Source organism: Pinus tabuliformis, chromosome 1_2 (genome assembly GCF_031772625.1).
Source record: "Pinus tabuliformis cultivar Carrire ecotype Pingquan chromosome 1_2, CPIR1, whole genome shotgun sequence".
NCBI lineage: Eukaryota > Viridiplantae > Streptophyta > Pinopsida > Pinales > Pinaceae > Pinus > Pinus tabuliformis.
In genome coordinates this window covers 897,278,692-897,298,349 of record NC_142298.1, presented here as the reverse complement: position 1 = coordinate 897,298,349, position 19,658 = coordinate 897,278,692, and the positions used below count along the sequence as shown (strand labels likewise).

The following is a 19,658-nucleotide window of genomic DNA, read 5'->3' as shown; positions in this document are numbered from 1 at the left end:
ATTAATGAATCATGATGAATGGTTTTTTGTGATGGTTTTGCATTTAGGGACTGTATTGAGTTGTATATGCTTATGCATGTGGTTAAAACCTTTTTGTAGAAATTTCACTCATAAATGTGTTGAATGTGTATGCACATGTGTTATCTCTTGAATGAATCACACTCATGAATAAACCAAGAAATACCATGAATTTGAAAGTAAAATACTCAGTGAATAACTTGTTGATGGTAAACACAAAATATATCATGAATAAGATGTGTAACGAACCACATGATAACAAGGACTTAGCTATAATGCTGACTTTAACCTTAATTTGAATGAAATGCTTAATTGTGTTAAGAACAACACATAAATAAATACAAAGGAACTCCATGGCATGTTACAGGCTGTAACAAATTCCATAAGATCTTGGAATAAAACTTGAAAAAAATAGTGGACTTAGAGACCCTCTATTAATACAAAGATTACATGAAACACCCTCTACTTAGTAGGGTCAACATTTTCTTGCATTCATTTATTTTCCAAGTTACAATTTGTTGTGCCACATGGCAAGAAATGCATTAATGTTGAGGGAAGTTTTCCCTGGAGCCAGTCAAACCCATCAGCTTTACCTAAATGGCCTTCAGCTTTGTGTTCTCAACAAGATGGATATCTTTTATTGACATCTTAATGTTGTCGGTGAGGCACTGGAAGGCTCTATGTGGCGCCATGGAGCTTCTTACAAGCTCGACATAGATTCAAGCATTGTTAGCGTGTGGTAGGAGAGGTGGGAATCTCTTAGGAGCCCACATCAAGCTCGTGGTAAGTAATAGGCGTAGGAGTGCCTATGTCGCCATACGTTGAATTCCCTATCTAACAACAGGGAAGACCCACAGTCTAAGAACGCATTAGAGAATCTATCGCCCAAGCTTGGGAAGGGTAGCACCATGAAATTCCTTAGTTAGCCATTGACATAGTTACAAAGCCTTGATTTGGATCTAGAGGTCTACCAAACCTCTGAGACAGAGCCATGATAAAGAAGACTGGCTCGAGGAATTTTATGCAGTAACAAAGCTTGTCTTTAGGGTGATCACAGAGATCCCCTTTAGAAACTTCACATAAGGTTGAGTTGAGATCCCTTAGCTGAGTCATGGCAAGGATTGAGAGGAATGACTCATTGTCGTGCAAAAGAGTGGAGCTCGGAACTTTTAAGAAATGATCAAATATCCCTATCCCTTTGCAGATCCAAACCCTAACCGAGAAAGCTTCTTATTGGTACAAACAAATCTCCCCTTACGCAATTGGTTCGAAGAGTGATGACATGGTCGGAAAGCCCAGAAGCCCATAATCTTGTAAGTCATCTCAATTGAGCACCGAGAAGTCTATCAAGTGTTGGAGCATGAACCATTCATTGACAGAATCTCGTGATGGAGATTCGACTAGAAGTTTGGAACTCGAAAGCCCGGAATCCCATAATTATTTTAATTACAATTTTATAGAGCATCGAGGACCCATAGGATGAGGCATCGTCAAGATACAACAACGGAAAACATTTTTGTTCATTGGATCTGTTAATTGATGGAGTTGTGGGGTTGTAAGTGACAGTTAGGTTGGATGTATTGGGACCAGGGATTGTTAAAAGATAGTGATAGAAACTTATTTCCATTACTTGGATCTGTCAACCCGAAAGGAGCTTCCCAGAGGCCTGGAAAGCTCAAAGAACCTAGATCTTATAGGATACTTAAATTGATTATTGGGGTTCTTAGAACATTAGTTGACGACGTGCGGATTGACAAACAATTTCTCTATTTCTCGGGACAGTTAGACTGGAAGTATTTTAATAAAAGCATTGGGGTTGTGGGGCGTGCGACGGAGTAAACGTGTGGCAAGGTTTTCCTTGTAAAAGATACATGGGCCATCCCGGAACACTGGAAGCCCATAACTATCTTTAATTGAATTTTAAGAAAATTCAAGCATCCGAGATAGCAGGGATGAGCGTTAGATAGCCCTGGTTGTTGAAATCTCGTAAAGGAAATTTAATTGCATTTTATAAGAGTTTCAATAACTTGAGGTCACGAGATTGAACGGAGATAAAAAGGACCCAAGATGGTCTTGCGATAGTTCCCTTTGAAATATTCCCACTGTAACTAGACCAATTCAACTACAAGGAGTGTGTAGACACATCAAAACAATATAGTTGAACAAAAAAAATATCTACCCCATTCCTCGAATGTCAAAGAAGGGGTTGGGTATGTTATAATAATTGTGCCAATTATCGCATCATTGAGCAGAGCGGTAGTTACAGTGTCAGAGCATTCACCAATGCAATGGCCATTCACAAAATTAATGTTATTTTAATTTTAAAATGAATTGTGAGACATTTCAAAAAAATGAAAATAAAACACTCTCCACCAAGGTAATTATGTCGCATGAGAGCTTCCTCGGCCGATCAAAAATTAGAAATAACATACGGAAAATTCAATAACTTTTTTTGAATTTATGTAAAAATATAAAAATTAAGCATTTTCCAAAAACTTTCGTTAAAATTACAAAAACACAGTGAAATAATACATAATCAATGCAACTTGACCATAAAACTAATGCTATAGTCTGTGACTAGACAAAAACTAATAATACACATTTTTATTCTTATTTACTCTTTTTTTAAGATAATTATTTATTTTTCCACTCATATTTTCCTTATAAAAAGTAAATATAAATAACCATTCATTTGTATCATTTCTATTCTCTTCACAAATCTTTTCACTTTTCCTACTCACATTCTCATATTAAATTTGATTTGATATATTCATTAATTTGTATAATTTTTATTCATCTTCACAAATCTTTTCACTTTTCGTACTCATATTGAAATTAGATTTAATATATTCATATTGGAATATTCTCGTATTAGAATATATTGAAAAATTAGTAAATAACTAAATATTTTTCATCATTTTTATTCTATTGTACTAGTTTTTCATTTTCCCTACCCATATTCCCATATTAAATGTAATGGGAAGTGACTATAAATAAATAATTATATTTTATCATTTTTATTTATATAATGGAAAATGAATGTAAATAATTAATTATGGTTATTATTTTATTTATTTTGTCTATTTTTAATTTAATATTTGAAATGTAATAGATGTTAGAAAATTAGAAGAGAGTAGAGAGATTTTGCACAATATAAATATCACATTTGATATTTTTATTGATCACTACAGGTACAAATATATAAGACAAAGATTATTGACTTTGACACATCTAGATCTTGATTACAACTCATATAGTGGAAACAACAATTTTTAGATTGTCCCCATATAACTCCTAATGACAACTACATGTGACATGGAAGCATTACTTCCAACACCCAACACCCTCCCTTAATGCTTACATGGAAAACATTGACAACAAGGATACTCTCTGTCTGACTAGTCTTCATCATCACTCACATCCACTATGGAATCTCTGACTAGTCTTCATCATCACTCACATCCACTATGGAATCTCTGACTATTATTGATGAACTTTGCAAGATCAACAATATCGACAACTCAGTTCATCGGGGCTTCCACGATAAGGGACATCAAATAATGAACCATCTGATGGACCAACTGCCATCTGTCATATATTTCACTTTCGATTATCCATCAATTGCTAGGATGGAGTTTTGGATACTGAATGTGTTCAAAAGTTGATCAAACAACTTGACCTTACACAAGATTTCACTTTCGATTATCCATCAATTGCTAGGATGGAGTTTTGGATACTGAATGTGTTCAAAAGTTGATCAAACAACTTGACCTTACACAAGAATTGATGCTTCGGACACCCACCAACCCTTTTTATAGCCAATAAACACACTTTTAAACCTCGACTTTGAGTTTAAAACCAGCAACCCTTTTTATAATCAGAATAGAAAACTACTTCAAATCACACCAAACAAACATAAACACACTTATACACATAAACAAACATACAAACAAACCCATCTAACCTAAAATATACAAACAAACATAGCTAACTGAATTGCCCAGCAATAAATAACCATTGAATCACAGGAATATAACATTTGCATTGAGCTTTCTTTTAGCTACAAATTTGAGTATAATGTTTCCGTACTGGCGGTGAGGTTGGCCTTGTATTTGATTTTTTAAAAGCGCAGCTTGTCCTTCTCTCACGTGGTCTATATTTCCCTTCTTTCGTTCAGCAACTTGATTTGACACGATCGAGCAGCAACATCAATTACCACTTGAAAAATCCAGGTTGTCCTCTCAAATTTTATGTTACAACGTTGACCTAGCAGTCGTGCTTTAAAGTGATCACGAGCCATACTGGGTTTCCTTCGAGCAATCTCACCACAAAAATTTACATGCTACAATTTTATATATACTTTTTCAAACCCAATATCTCTGCAGGGAGCCCGTGAGCATAAGAAGCACAAAAGACATGAATTCAACTGGACGCAGCTCATATCCAGGATCCGAGACCTTGCTCTTCGCTGCCGTGGTATTCTGAGCAATGCTACCCAACCATTTGTGGGCAACTGAAAGTTCCTGGGCATTGACGGGTGTATGCAGAGAATCCGTCATTACTTCCCCTTAATCTGTCTGCAACAAAAAATCGATATGAATTATCTTGTACAGACGCACTGCAAGATCCGCTCATATTAACGACATTCATTGCTTGTTGTAGCATGTACGCTTTTTCCAAATGCGATTTGATATTTGCTGTGGATTGCAGACTTCAAGCGGTTCAACCATTTTCCAGTATTGAAGATGTGGAACTTGAGAAGATGTGGAACTCGATCTAGACATAAATTGAAGTTATTTCTCTAGATCTAGCCAATGGCCTACCTATCCTCAATATCTACACAGGTTATTATATGCCAGCATCCACTCCACCAACCAATTAAAAATCGCCAATTAGACAAAACAGAAACAGATCCAATTTGAAACCCTTAAAACTGAATCATTGATGGCTCATGAAAAAAAAATTGAACGTTCCGTCTAGTCTCAAACCGTTGAACTGTTTCAAGCACCAGCCGCAAACTTCTTTGAGTGATGGCTATTATCTCCAGCACATACAACAAATGCATACCAAGAATAAAATGTACTCACACAAACATGAAAATCAAACACTAACTAATCTATATAGAGGATTAGCCCTCACAACTCTCACATTTTCATGGCCGTCCTATAAGGAAATCAAGTCAGAACAGGTTCCCATCCAATGATAAAAATTGAAAAGTAATAAGAGATTGTGCACACAACAAATCACATACTGCATATTGATAACATAAAGAAGTTACATATATAACAATCAGATTTCTTATTTTTAAATAATAAGATTCGAAAAAAATGATCTATTACTCATAGACAATACACATGAGGATAACTACTTTTACACAAATAAAAAAATAACTACTTTTAAAATAACACCTAAAAATTCATAATGACAACTCACATCAACACATAAATAATTTATTATTTATCCATATTAAAATGTAATAAAAAATAAATAAATACCTAATTAATTTTATCATTTTTATTCATTTACATTAAAAAAATTATTTTTTCTATACAAATATAATATTAATAATCCACGGGTGAACATTCACCGGCAATTAGAAGTCATAATTTTGGCACCTAATGCATCGAATTTTCACACGACGTTTAATTATATCTACGGTCCATTTGACTACACCGATATCACCCGACCTGGGCAACGATTACCCTCAGTCTTCTGTCTTCGCCCCTCAATCACGGCGGTTCTTCCCCCTTCTCCTAATTTTTTCATTTCAAACATTATGATGAAGTACACGTCGTTTCTCTTTATTTTCTCCTTAGCATTGTCATGTAAAGGTTAATAATTATTTTCTCTTTAGCATGGAAGGTTGATAATAATAATAATACGACACGGGAGAAAAAATTATTTCACAAAAAAAATTAATATTTTATGAATTTTAGTAATTTAATATAATTTTTATTATTTTGATAAATATAGTTACTAGAATTTCTAAACCAATATAAAAAAAATATTGAAATAACTGATATCTTATTAACATGGAATTAAAATTTCTAAACCAACCAAAAAAAATATTGAAATAATTGAGATCTTATAAAAAGAATATTGAAATAATTGATATCTTATTAACATAAAGCTTGAATTTTTAAACCAATATAAAATATATATATATATATATATATTGAAATAATTGAGATATTATTAAGATAGATCTTAACATTGTTTTGTAAGTGATAGAGTTGAGTATTTTATCAAAAATATTAATTAATGTGTTTAACTTGATAAAGATTTCAAAACATCTTTAATTACTCTGTTTCCAAGTTAGAAAATGATAAAATTAAATTTTTAAGATCTTTCACTAGGATAATTTATAGATGAAGATATTTATAGGGTTTAGGGTTGAAAAATGGTAAGATTTTTTTAGAGGGATTAGGATTGAAATATGGCATGATATTTGCACATAAACCCTCTCATTGATGCATAAATGTGTTTAAAGAAGACCAAAAAGAGGATGGGGAATTCCTTCTACATTGGAAAACATGGATGTGCAATTTGTTTTGGGGGAAAGTTCTTAACCTAAAAAGATTGGATCTCTTAAGTGTTCTAATAAATTTAATAATCATGAGATATAATGACAATACGTGTGATTCTTCTAAAACTTAGAACAATCTAGAAAGATAAGATCACTTGGTTTCATAGAAAATTTTAGGGGCGAATGTTCGCCCTTTGGGGAAATTAAGTGGTTTTAAATTTTTAGTGGGCGAATATTTTGTATCATAGAACATTTTTACAAATCACCTCAAATAGCCCACCTTATTTTAAGGGAGAGGGTAAAAAAGGTAAATTTTGCTTGAAATTAGGAGTTACAACCTTCCATTTGCCCATTTTCAAGAATAGATTTTATTTAAGTGAATCCATTCGTCCATTTTCAAGAATAGGTTTTATTTAAGTGAATCCTATGGGCCAAATACCATATTTATAAAAGAAGTATGGTAAATAAATAAAACATTTTTTATATTTACTCCATAAGTCACCTTCTATACTTGCAAGGGTGTAAACAAATAAAAATATAAGTAAAGTGGAGGTATGGTAAATAAATAAAACGTTTTTTTACACTTACTCAAAAGGTATGGTAAATAAATAAAAATATAAATAAACTAGACTTATGGTAAATAAATAAAACCTCTTTTTATATTTAGTCCATAACCCTCATTCTATTTATGAAGGCTCAAGAAAGAGGTTTTATTTAAGTGAATCCTATGGGCCAAATACCATATTTGTAAAAGAGGTATGGTAAATTAATAAAAATATAAACAAACAAGAGGTATGGTAAACAAATAAAACATTTTTTTATATTTACTCCATAAGTCACCTTATATTTACGAACACTCAAAAAATGCGTTATATTTACGTGAAACCTATGGGCAAAATACTATGGGACAAATACATTGTTATTAATACCATGCAAAAAAACATTATTAACCCTAATATTAGTATTAATAAAAATGAAAATAGCGCATGGTATTGACCCATGGTATTCACCAAAATGGCACATGGTATTGACCCATGGTATTCACCTAGAATGTAGGCTATTTAAATGGGGGAATTAAACCAGCATAGATCCATCTTTACTCTGGATCTACTAACCACTGAGAGGTATCAAATATCGTGATATGCAAACTAGCATAGAGTGAAAAAATATTTGATCCCTCTCGGGGTGGATAAAGAGTAAAAATGGATGTTGTAATTTTATGTATGTTAAACATTTTAGCTTGGTTAAAATAAAAAATAAAATAAAAATCAACTATTAATTTTATTAATTTTTATAAATTACTAATAATAATTTTTAAGCTCCAGGTTTATGATAACCCATGGTATTGACCCATGCTAATACCAAGATCTTACAAGATTTTATAATTGAGTAAAATATTCGCCATGCCTGGTGAGAGATTCGCCAAAAAATTATATATACATATTATATTATTGATAAAATCGCCTTCCATTTTTCCTATATACCATGGAGATTCGCCCATTTATTATACATATAAATTTAGGGGGTTCTTAGAATTTTCCCAGCTTGGTTTTTCTATGAATCCAACAACATGAGATATAATGGCAATATAATGCGACTCTTCTAAAAATAAGAAAAAAAAGACTTTAAATGCTCAAAGACACTAATCATATGTCTCTCATAACTCATAGTAAGAATATCTTAAAAAAAAAATTCATATTACAAAGCAACCGTGCAATGCCTCTTGTTTTGAGTTCTAACTCAAGTAATTGAGTGCATGATTTATTTTTCCCTCCACCTTGAATCAATTCCTACAAAGAGAGAGTGTGTCTCATTTCCTACAAAGAAAGAGTGTGTCTCATTGTAATTCACACCACTACTATGCTAATATGCATTGGGATGTTTCAGCTCTTGTTAACGCATAAATTTCTTGCTAAATGTTGAGTTATAGGTTGTAGTCCATAATTGCAATTTCATAGTCTCTCATAAAAATCTTAACTCGAACTTCATAGTCTGCCATGAAAATGGAGTTTTATGGCGATATACTTATCCTTCGTTCCAAGTCATTGGAATGCCACATGGCACCTTCATGGCTCTGGATTTACTCTAAGTGGCAATGTCACGTGGACCTACCGTTCACAGTTCTGGACCAGGGCATTCGGCCTTGCCTGTGATACTGTTGTGTTGGTATACGTCTTGAACAAAGGTCGAAATCCACGCGTAGGATGGAGCCGCTGGTCCATGTCACACCGGACTGGGCTCCACTCAGCGTGGTTCTTTATAACTCGCGCGTTTTATCTCTGTGGCCGCGGGCCCACGAGCTAGTTGGCATATCCTACTTAGGGACAGTTGTACAAACTCCATTACAAATTCGTCCTAACACAACCCAATGACCACAAGTCAAAACTTACGTGGGGTCCTTCCCTGTGGCTACGTAGCTGGAGTCTTATGAACCAGTGGTTTGACAGCGGAGGGGTCCGTTGGCCACAATCAAACTGAAATACGTAAAGTTTGTCCCGGAGCCCACAGGTTCGAGAACAGATGACCCACTCAGTCCTCACCACATCGGGTCGGTTCCCTTCAGCATAATGGGTGGCGCTTTGACTCTCCCAGGGCCCAAGAAGGCCGCAAGGCCGATAGCAGGTGGGCCTATCCCCGAGGCATATTATGCCGGCCATCAGTATTGGCCGCCAACAATCATGGAAGTAATATGGGATTTTAGCAAAGGCTTGAAGGCCGAACAATTTTCCCCACGGCCTTATATCTATCCAATTTCATGGAGGGATCTAAATATATTATCAACACATGATGAGATACATCCCGGCACCAGAGGTGGTTTATTAGCAGTTTGAGAAGCACCAGTTGTTTCACAGCCACAACAAGTACCGGTGGTTTCATAGCCAGCTAGTTGTTTCACAGCTACAAGTACCAGTGGTTTCGTAGCCAACTAGTTGTTTCACAGCCACAACAAGTACCAGTGGTTTCATAGCCAACCGCGTTTCATATCCACAATAGTGATTTCATAGTCTCAGCCAGCACCCAACGTTTCTAATTCAATCTCTCTATTTTCAGTAGCTCCGTGCAAATTGGATGCTCTGTGAACTCCACACCCACACTGGAACTCCATGAATTTCCCTAGAATCAAGCCAAACCCCTTATTTGAATTGGACCAACACATTTATGGCCACAAGACTGTGTCCTGATACAGCCGAGAGGGCACTGATTGCCTCCCCATGACTCCTTCCTTCGTACGCTACCTCTCCCCATAATTAAGAATTTATTTCAATGCTAAAATAAAGCATTAATACAGTTCAACAGATTTAATGAGAGCATTAACGAAATTCAATATTAATAATCACGCCATGTTTAAACACAGTGTCTGGTAGCAAGAGCTACTAGGCTGGATGCACTTATATATATAATGTTTGAATGCCGACTTCTGTGACTAGAAACATTATAATTATCTTCCAGATTCATTTTAAAAAAAACTCAATTATGTAATACATCCTGAAAATAATTATAATATAAAATGTTTATATATGTAAGTCATTGCACGAAATCTAAGTTATCAAAAATAACCGAACATGCCATTGATAAAAACACAGTTACTTGTAAGATTCGGAATCTTGAATCGAAACGACATGTAACTGATAAAACACATCTCCCGATTAATTTTCTGGAATCCGCTGCACAAATTTTACAATACCATTGGCTGAAATCAATCATTCTGATGCAGTTAGCCTCTTATTCTATATTGCATTAGGATCACTACACAAGTGATTATTACAATACAATAAATGGTAAACAACGACGTCGCCCCCCTTGGAGATTATTAAGCTGCTCGGAATTGAACCCATTTGGCGACGCTTGGAATGCCCCCATTCACCACAAACATCATGTAGTATCCAGGCGGTGCAGCTACTCCGCTGGGAGGGGCTGTCACCGACAATGAGTAAACGTTGATTGAGCTGGGAAGGAGAGCGGGTGTTGAAGCTGCGAGAGTGAGCAACCTCTGGTTCATAGAATGACTGTGTGTGGTGAACGACGGAGCGTAGATGTTCACTTGGATAACGGTGGCAAGGTTCAGAGTGGCAGCCACAGTGAATACAATGTTGAAGGCGGCGCCATACCGAATGGAAGTGGAGGAGACGGAAGTTATACATGGTCGGAGAATAATGTAAACTGGGTCCAGGTAGTAAGGGCTGAAGCTTTCCAGCCGAAGGTCTGTCGGGTAGGCCGTTCCGATGAAGACGTAACCGGAATGGGGATTCGAGCCGCCTACCAGAACTCTTGCGTCGGCCAAAATACTTGCTGAGGAGTGATACATTCTGGCAATGCCGCTGGGTGCAAGGTTGAAGAAACGGTTGCCAAGAGGGGCATTGGGTCGGTATAGTAAAGGGTTGATGACGGGAGTGCTGGCCAAGTCCCACCCGGCCACGCCTTTCTGGGGGCCATTGATGATTATCACTTCTCCGTTTGGGAGAAGCAGCATGTCGCCCATGGTCCTGGGGCTAGGCATGGTCTCCATAGTCCACACAGGATTAGGGTCGGTTATCACCATTCTGCCACAGTCGTTAAGGGCGTCGATGAAGTTGCCCGCTTTTGCTGAAGCGTAACCGTTGTCGGGGCAACCCCCGCAGATGAGGACTTCGACCTTCTGAAACCCGTTGGAGGAAGAGAGGGGAAGCATGACGGAAGACCCTGTGGACGGGTAGTTTCTATGGCCGTTCCCGGGGATCCTAGGATAGGTTTTCACCACAACATTGTTCGTGTAGTCCAGAAGAATGGAATCCCTGTTGGCGAAGATGAACAGGTTCCCGTCCGAGCAAAGGTGAAGAAACGGGTACAGATTGTTCTCCACCTGCGCACTGGTTCGTGTCTGAGACAGGAAAGGCAAGCTGAAGGTTCCCTCACCCGGGCTTTTCGGAACGAATTCGTAGGTGAAATGTCCGGTACCCCCCACGACGATGATGCGGTTGTCGGGAAGGATCTGGTTGGATGCGTACCATCGGCTGTCAGCGAGACTGGAAGACTGCGATTCATTCCAGTCGCAAGCCCCATTCGAGCAGGGGACGAAGTAGCGGATTACCCTCCCCCCATCTCTCCAACCACCCGTCTGAACCAGCGTCCCGTTGGCGGCGAAGGCACCGGATGAACACCAGGTATCGGTGAAGATCATTAGAGGTCTGATCGTGTTGGTGCGCACGTTATATTCGATGGAATGAGCCCAACAGTCGTAAGTGAGAACCTGATCCTGCGGGTTGTCGCGGAATCGACCGTTGTCGAGCAACAACAGCGAAGGACCAAAGCTGGTTGTGTCGAACACGACGACGGTATTAAGATAAGTCGCAGTCATGTGCATGGCGGACACTCCGCCGTTCTGTATGAGAAGTGTCCAACTTCCCGGCATCACCAACTGTGCTGCTGCTTCCCCTGACAGTGTGCCTAAAATCCACAGCACAGTTACCATGACGTTCCATAAACAGTACTGGATATTCTGAGATAATTCCATTATAAGTTGGATTTTTTCTCCCGCTAATCTCAGATCGCGAAAGACTAACGATACAATGAATTAGCAGGTGTGGATACTGCAAGATCCCAGATTAAATAACATTTATAGAGTGACAAACTCAAAATGGTAGGTCTGCACATGTCAATAAGATTGGAATGAATCTTTGCATTGCCTTATCGCGTATCCATTACACTGTATTACGCTACCAGATACGTTTCAGCACTGAGGTTTCTTCTCGAGTTAGCTCGGCCAAAAGAACACAAAAAATGAATATTAAGTAGAGCATCGAGTTGCTTTTTCAATGGAAAGTACCTCCCTCGGTTCGGAAATGAGAAGAACTAATTTCCCGTCACCTGCCTTGGATTGCAAATACAATTTTTTCTGGTTGTTCATACTGTCTTTACAATGTAGTTTTAGTTTTTTAATTTGTGCTATTGTAATTTCTCCCCCAACCTGAAATTATAATTCCAGGACTTGGATTGCAATTACATTTTTTCGTGGTTGTTCATACTGTCCTAACGATGTAGTTTTAGTTTTTCCTGGTTGTTCATACGGTCCTTATTGTAATTATTTTGAGAAGCGTGGTCTGAAGCGTCCTCTATTGAAAGGAATTTAGAATTTTTGTTTTATTTTTTTATATCAATAATATAACTTTTCATGGTTATTTACATAATTTAAATAATGAAGTTATAAAATTTAATTAATGAAATCATAAATTGTGGTTTGGTTTTTCAATTCTTGTTTTACACTTTATAAATATGTATAATTATTCAATTCATATAATGGTAATATAAACAACTATTCAATTTATATAATTATGATAGTTTATATTAAGAACCATGTTTTTCCGTGAAAACATTATCACAGAGATGCTGATGACTTCATCTGACGGTCAATCTCCACACCAAGTGGCGATGGATTATTATTATGCTGTTCAGTCGAAGACGGATTTTCTGCCATTAAAATGGCGTACTTTTATATGTGCAAGCAGGAGGCAAAAGAATAATTCGTTGAAAATTATGGCTGCGCTCCGAAAACAAATTATAAATCTCTTTTTTATATTTTTTATTAAGATGAAAATGATCGATTTTATATTTTTTACATTGCAATTTACCATTTTATAATTTTTTTTCATAAAAATTACTATTTTTTCTTTTTTTTTTACCATGCCAAAAAGTTTTCTCAGCTCTTCATTGCCAACAGAAGCTATGGTCTGTTAGAAATCTGCAGTTTCTAAATCTTAATGTGACCCGATTAAAGCATTAAAGCGTTAAAAACGTTAAAAGCATTAAAGCATTAAAGCGTTGAATTGGTATATGATGGACGTACCAGATTAAGTGTTAAATCTGCAGTTTCTAAATCTTAATGTGACCCGATTAAAGCATTAAAGCGTTAAAAGCGTTAAAAGCATTAAAGCATTAAAGCGTTGAATTGGTATATGATGGACGTACCAGATTAAGTGTTAAATAATATATAAAGGATTGGGTCCTCTCTCCCCCTGAATAGAGTGGCATTCTTCTCCATCAAGAAGCGCATAAAGAAACAGGGCTAGAAAGAGAAACCGAATTCTGAGAAGAAGAGTAGGAGTCAGAAGAAAGTAGATGGCAGCCATTACATCTTCCGCTGTTAATCAAGGTATGTCATCTTAAACAATAGATCATATTGAGTTTTGTTTGTGAAATATTCGGTATTGATGATCTTTGGGCTATTAATTTGAATTGTTCATAATTAATCAAGAAAGATTTACATTTGGTATCAGAGCCACCAATCAATAACTGAATATTTCCTATGATTGCAATTGATCTGTTCTGTGCTTTACTCATGATGTTAATCAAATCCTCCGCATGCCCACAATTTTCTGATCAAGTGATTTGCTTTCTTCGCGTATCTGCTTTAATTGATCCACCATCCACTGCTTTATTACTGAGTAAAATAATTCTGTCATTCCGTGATAAAATATAATAACGAATATGATACCGGCGATTGCCCATATCCGATTCGTTGGTGAAATGTAGAGCTCAGGAATTTTTTCGGTGGAATTTTGATTCATAATTCGATTCATAATTCTCCACGTATTCGCAGCCTATTGCGATCAATTTAGTTTGAATATGCGGGCATGAGTATTATCTCGAAAGTCTCTTTTAATAGAGGGATGAATCACTTTGTGCTTGTAGTATACCGGAATGCCACCACTACGGTTGTGCTTGCTCCTTTCGCCTTCCTCATTGAAAGGAAAGTGTGAGCGAAACTCACTTTTCCCATATTCTGCCAGATTTTTGCATTGGGTTTGTTGGGGCCTGTAATCGACCAGAATTTTTACTTCGTGGGATTGAAATTGTTTTGCATAAAGTATGTGTTATAAATCATTTATGCACATGAGATTTATGATTTTGTTAATCACCAAAGTGGTCAAAATCAGAATAGTCATTTAGTGCATAAGTGACATAATGATTATTGATAGAAATTGCGAGTTATAATAATACCAATTAACACTGGCGTCACTAATGATAGAACCTGAGAGCTTACCCAAAGGAAAGTCTTGTTCTATAACTAGTTGACATGATGAGGTTTAATAGATATTTTGATTAAATAAATATTGATCATCCAAAGATGTCAATTCTATTTAATTGAATATATTTATTACCTACTTATGTTTTGGTATTTAATTATGTTAAGTATAAGATAGTATCTACCCAAAGGAGTGCTATATTATGCTATTATGTCTACATCTGAATCGCGTTAGTTATGAGCTTACAGTTATTTCATTTTTTTTTAATCAAGGAGTTCCCATGAATACGCATGCTTCATCTGTTACATTGTTCACTGGTGTTAATTTTTATGAATGGAGAGAACAAGTCAATTTCCATTTAGGTGTTCAGGATCTTGACTTGGCACTCCTTGAGGATAAACCTGCTGCTCTTACAAAAGATAGTACTGAGGCAGAAAAATCACACCATAAAGCATGGGAACGCAGTAACAGATTGAGCCTTATGTTTATTAAGATGACTGTTGCTAACAACATCAAGTCAACAATTCCACAAACAGAAAGTGCTAAGGAATATATGCAGTCTGTGGAAGAGCGTTTTCGTTCAGCTGACAAGTCACTCGCTGGTACTCTTATGGCAGAACTCACGACCATGAAGTTTGATGGGTCGCGAACTATGCAAGAGCACATTATGGAGATGACTAATCTTGCAGCGAGGTTAAACTCCCTGGGACTTACAGTAGAAGATTCTTTTCTTGTCCAGTTCATCCTGAACTCGCTACCTTCTGAATATGGACCTTTTCAGATTAACTATAACACTATAAAGGATAAGTGGAATGTTAATGAATTGGCCAGTAGACTTGTTCAGGAAGAAGGACGTTTGAAAAATCAAGTGAATCACTCAGTAAGTTTTGTGAGTAATAAAGCTGGTAAAGAAAAGAAAGGAAAATCAAGTCATTTCAAGAAGAAAAAGGCACCTGCTAAGAATGGGCAGGATAAGGAAAAGAAGGAACTAAAGGATGTTCAATGTCATTTCTGTAAAAAGAAAGGACATTATCAAAGTGACTGTCCGAAAAGGAAAGCTTGGTTCGAAAAGAAAGGTAATTATCTATCTTTCGTATGTTTTGAATCAAATTTAGTTGAAGTTCCCATTAATACATGGTGGCTTGATACTGGTGCTACAACTCATGTTTCCAATAATATGCAGGGATTTCTTATGATCCGAACCATAAATCCAAATGAAGATCGTTTTCTCTTTATGGGAAACGGAATGAAATCTTCAATTGAAGGCATTGGGACTTATCGTCTAATTCTAGAAAGTGGATATGTATTAGACTTATACAGTACCCTTTATGTACCTTCATTATCTAGAAACCTTATTTCCGTAAGTAAGTTGGATAATTCTGGTTTTAGATGTATGATTGGATCTGGCTGTTTTGATTTATATAAGAATACTGATAATGTTGGTTCTGGTATTCTAATTGATGGTTTATATAAATTGAAACTGAATGACACTTATGCGAATTCCTTGTTGAATGTAGTAAATAATGTTGGATGTAAACGTAGCATGGTGAATGAAAATTCTGCTTTCTTGTGGCATAAAAGACTAGGTCATATATCCAAAGAAAGAATGATGAGACTAGTAAGTAATGAAATTTTGTCAAATTTGGACTTTAGTGATCTAGAATTATGTGTGGATTGTATTAAAGGTAAACAAACCAAACATAATAAGAAAGGAGCCACCAGAAGCAGCCAGTTTCTTGAAATAATACACACTGATATTTGCGGACCTATGGACACTCCAGCCTTTAATGGAGAAAAGTATTTCATCACTTTTATTGACGATTTTTCCCGTTATGGTTATGTCTATTTGCTTCATGAAAAATCTCAATCTGTGAATGTCCTTGAGACGTTTGTAAAGAAAGTTGAGAGGCAATTAGATAAAAAGGTGAAAATCATAAAGTCTGATAGAGGTGGTGAATATTATGGTAAATATAATGAGTCAGGCCAGTGTCCAGGTCCATTTGCAAAATTCCTCGAAAGTCATGGCATATGTGCGCAATACACAATGCCAGGTACACCACAGCAAAATGGTGTAGCAGAAAGGCGCAATAGGACGTTAATGGATATGATTAGGAGTATGATGTCAGATTCTACACTACCTAAGAATTTGTGGTCGTATGCTCTCAAAACCGCTAATTATTTGTTGAATAGGGTTCCTAGTAAAGCTGTTCAAAAGACTCCTTTTGAGTTATGGACTAACAGGAAACCTAGCTTAAGACACCTGCATGTTTGGGGTTGTCCAGCGGAAGCGAGAATTTATAATCCACATGAAAAGAAATTAGATTCTCGAATGATCAGTGGGTATTTTTTAGGTTACCCTGAGAAATCTAAAGGGTACGTGTTTTACTGTCCTAATCATAGTCCAAGAATTGTAGATACTGGTAATGCAAGGTTCATTGAGAATGGTGAAGTCAGTGGGAGTACTCGAAGAGAAATAGTAGAAATAAAGGAAACAAGGGTAAATGTTACATTTCCTAGAATAGTTCCTCCATCTACTATTACTCCAAATGTTGTTCCAGCTGTTGTAGAACAGCATGATGATAATGAACAACATATAAATGAAGAAGTACTTCCTGAAGGAAATGACTTACATAATGCTGATATGCATGAACCACAACAAGTAGCATTAAGAAGACCTCAAAGAAATCGTAGGTCAGCTATTTCTGATGATTATGTGGTTTATATGCAAGAATCAGATTATGATATTGGAATCAATAAGGATCCAGTTTCGTTTTCACATGCTGTAGAAAGTAAAGAGTCAAAGGAATGGATTAATGCCATGAAAGAAGAACTGAAATCCATGCAACAGAATGAAGTTTGGGATCTCGTTGAGTTACCACATGGCTGTAAAAGAGTCGGATGCAAATGGGTTTTTAAAACCAAACACGACTCTAGTGGTAATATCGAACGGTATAAAGCTAGACTTGTTGCTAAGGGTTACACTCAGAAAGATGGTGTTGATTACAAGGAGACATTTTCTCCTGTTTCGAAAAAGGACTCACTAAGAATAATAATGGCATTAGTAGCTCATTATGATTTGGAGTTGCATCAAATGGATGTGAAAACAACCTTTCTGAATGGAGATCTTGATGAGGATGTTTACATGGATCAACCTGAGGGTTTTTCTATAGAAGGTAAAGAAAAATTGGTGTGTAAACTTAAGAAGTCAATATATGGGCTTAAACAAGCATCCCGGCAATGGTATATTAAGTTCAATACCATTATTACATCCTTTGGTTTTAAGGAAAATACGGTTGATCACTGTATATACCAAAAGATCAGTGGGAGCAAGTTTATTTATCTGGTCCTTTATGTTGATGACATCTTGCTTGCTGCAAATAATTTAAGTATATTGCATGAGACTAAGGAATTTCTCTCAACGAACTTTGAAATGAAAGATATGGGAGAGGCATCCTATGTGATTGGAATAGAAATATTCCGTGATCGATCACAAGGAATATTGGGATTGTCTCAGAAAGGATATGTCGAAAGGATTCTAGAGAGATTTGGAATGAGTAAATGTTCACCTGGGACAGTTCCTGTACAGAAAGGTGATAAATTCAGTCTCATGCAATGTCCTAAGAATGATGTTGAACGAAAGGAAATGGAATCAATTCCATATGCATCTGTTGTTGGTAGCCTGATGTATGCTCAAAACTGTACTAGACCGGATATCAGCTTTGCGGTCGGTATGTTAGGGAGGTATCAAAGTAATCCAGGAAGGGAACATTGGCAAGCTGCAAAGAAAGTTTTGAGGTACTTACAAGGCACGAAAGATTACATGCTCATGTATAGAAGATCCAATGAATCGGAGGTGATCGGATATAGCGATTCAGATTTTGCTGGATGCATCGATACTAGAAAATCGACTTTTGGTTACTTGTTTATGCTTGCTCAAGGTGCCATATCATGGAAAAGTGCGAAACAGACTATCGTTGCTTCATCCACTATGGAGGCAGAATTTGTGGCATGTTTTGAAGCCACAATTCATGCATTATGGTTGCGGAACTTTATTTCAGGACTTGCGGTTGTCGACACCATTAGCAAGCCGCTGAAAATTTATTGTGATAACTCTGTAGCAGTATTTTTCTCAAAGAACGACAAGTACTCTAAAGGTGCCAAACACATAGATCTGAAGTATCTTGTTGTGAAAGATGAGGTTCAGAAACAAAGAGTGGCAATCATGCACATCAGTACAGAACTTATGATTGCAGACCCTTTGACGAAAGGGTTACAACCAAGACAATTGAAGGAACATTTTCAAAGAATGGGTCTTGGTTGTATTAATAATAATTGATGTGTGACATTCTGAGCTCTTTTATGTGTTTCTGATATACAATTATGTGTCTCTTGTTTTAATATAGTAGTACGTATTTTATGTAATTTTAAACAAGAAAGAGTCTTATAAAGATATTATGTTTAATCATTATGATATAAGACATTATGTGGACCATTATGCTGTTTTATATAAATTATGAATATGAATTGATGGTTTGCTGGTATTGTAGTATATGGAAGGAAATGCATTGAATTAATAGTGCACAACCGCCATAACTCTCAGCAATTTATCATAGTATGATGTTCAACACTTAATATTATGAATAGTCGGGTCAAGTGGGAGAATGTTAGAAATCTGCAGTTTCTACATCTTAATGTGACCCGATTAAAGCATTAAAGCGTTAAAAGCGTTAAAAGCATTAAAGCATTAAAGCATTAAAGCATTGAATTGGTATATGATGGACGTACCAGATTAAGTGTTAAATAATATATAAAGGATTGGGTCCTCTCTCCCCCTGAATAGAGTGGCATTCTTCTCCATCAAGAAGCGCATAAAGAAACAGGGCTAGAAAGAGAAACTGAATTCTGAGAAGAAGAGTAGGAGTCAGAAGAAAGTAGATGGCAGCCATTACATCTTCCGCTGTTAATCAAGGTATGTCATCTTAAACAATAGATCATATTGAGTTTTGTTTGTGAAATATTCGGTATTGATGATCTTTGGGCTGTTAATTTGAATTGTTCATAATTAATCAAGAAAGATTTACATGGTCACCATGCCCAGAAGTTTTCTCAGCTCT

The 19,658-nt window shown here is 36.3% G+C and overlaps 1 pseudogene; it reads right to left on the bottom strand.

Annotated features, from left to right (window-relative positions):
* Positions 1-10,355: 10,355 nt before the first annotated feature.
* Positions 10,356-12,035, bottom strand: LOC149208843 (aldehyde oxidase GLOX pseudogene; annotated as a pseudogene).
* Positions 12,036-19,658: the final 7,623 nt, after the last annotated feature.